Here is a 2,121-nt window from a genome sequence, read left to right as displayed (position 1 = left end):
GAACGGAGGTGGTTGTCAGACACACGTTCATAGGTGAGAATGATGATGAGTGTCACGGATCATCACATTCATCAAGTTGAGAAATAAGTGATATCTTAGAACAAGAATAAGCCGAATTGAATAGAAGAACAATAGTAATTGCATTAATACTCGAGGTACAGCAGAGCTCCACACCTTAATCTATGGTGTGTAGAAACTTCACCGTTGAAAATACATAAGAACAAGGTCCAGGCATGGCCGAGAGGCCAGCCTCCATGATCTAAGAACTAGACGTCCAAAGATGATCCTAAGATCTAAAGTGATCAAAAGATGAAAATACAATAGCAAAAGGTCCTACTTATAGAGAACTAGTAGCTAGGGTTTACAGAAATGAGTAAATGACATAAAAATCCACTTCCGGGCCCACTTGGTGTGTGCTTGGGCTGAGCATTGAAGCATTTTCGTGTAAAGACTCTTCTTGGAGTTAAACACCAGCTTTTGTGCCAGTTTGGGCGTTTAACTCCCATTCTTGTGCCAGTTCCGGCGTTTTATGCCAGAATTCTTGAGCTGACTTGGAACGCCTGTTTGGGCCATCAAATCTCGGGCAAAGTATGGACTATTATACATTGCTGGAAAGCCCAGGATGTCTACTTTCCAACGCTGTTAAGAGCGCACCAATTGTGCTTCTGTACCTCCAGAAAATCTACTTCGAGTGCAGAGAGGTTAGAATCCAACAGCATCTGTAGTCCTTTTCAGCCTTTGAATCAGATTTTTGCTCAAGTCCCTCAATTTCAGCCAGAAAATACCTGAAATAAAAAAAAACACACAAACTCATAGTAAAGTCCAGAAAAGTAAATTTTAACTAAAAACTAATAAAAATATAATAAAAACTAACTAAAACATACTAAAAACAATGCCAAAAAGCGTATAAATTATCCGCTCATCAATGTTCAATTTAATGCTTTCAATAACATATTTACCACACATGCTAAGTGTTTGTGAAAAAGCTCATATGGCATTATGCATTCTTTTTAAATCATTCTATCTTACTACTTTAATGCCTGTTTTTCACAAAACCCCTTTTCATATATTATTAATTAAATATAATTGTCAATACAAACATATTGTTAGTTTGAAATACTTGATAATCAAATTGGGCAATTAATGCTTGATCTATGCTACTCATGCCTTTGCCGGCATGCCAATAAATAGCTTGCATCTACTTGCCATAACATGCACTTGCTATATTCCCATTGATGAACTTATCACATGTAGTCGCGACCATGTGTTAACGACATCCTTTTTTACCGTGCAATGATTATCACTTCCACTGCTCTCTTCCTTGCTCAAACCTTTAGCTTTACTTGTTACTTTCCTTTTCCTTTTTCAGGATGGCTGAAGAGAAGACTTTTGCGTGCTCTAGAATTCAGAATAAATTTCCGTTGCAAGTATAGCTTCTAAACCAACAAAAGTCCTTTCTTACAAACGTTTTGGTTGTCACAAGTAACAAACCCCTAAATAAATTGATAACCAAAGTATTTGAATCCCGGGTCGTCTTCTCAAGGAATTGCAGGGAGGTATGTTCTTATTATTGGTTATGAGTTTTGTAAATTGGGGGTTTTAAAAGTAAGGAAGAAGTATGTTAAATGACAAGTAAAATTAAAATAGTAATAATAAAATAAACTTTTGGTAAGGTATTAGAACTGGAAGTCCTATCCTTATCAATTGTGATGAGAATTGGATTTTAATTCCACTTAGTTAACCTTTACTAAAGTAAAGAAAAGTCAAGTGGAATAATTAGTTTGATCCTCAAGTCCTTGTCAATCACTGTGGGAAGACTAGCTATAAAGCGATCTACCAATTTCAACCACTGCTTTATTTGATAACTCAAGCGTCACCAATTACTTAACCAGAGCCAAAAGGGAAAATTCTAAATTAAATTGAACACATCATAAATAGAATAAAGCAAGCATAAATCTGAAATACCTCAATTGCATTAATAAAAGCAGTCAAATCTAACATGAAAAAGTTCATAAGCCAATTGGGTAACATAAATCAAATACAAATAAAAGCTTCAGAATAAACAAAAATAGAAGAGAAACATAAATTATTGAACCTGGTACGAAGAAACAATCCCAATGA

Source organism: Arachis duranensis, chromosome 9 (assembly GCF_000817695.3).
Source record: "Arachis duranensis cultivar V14167 chromosome 9, aradu.V14167.gnm2.J7QH, whole genome shotgun sequence".
Classification (NCBI taxonomy): Eukaryota; Viridiplantae; Streptophyta; class Magnoliopsida; order Fabales; family Fabaceae; genus Arachis; species Arachis duranensis.
This window is presented reverse-complemented; position numbering follows the sequence as displayed.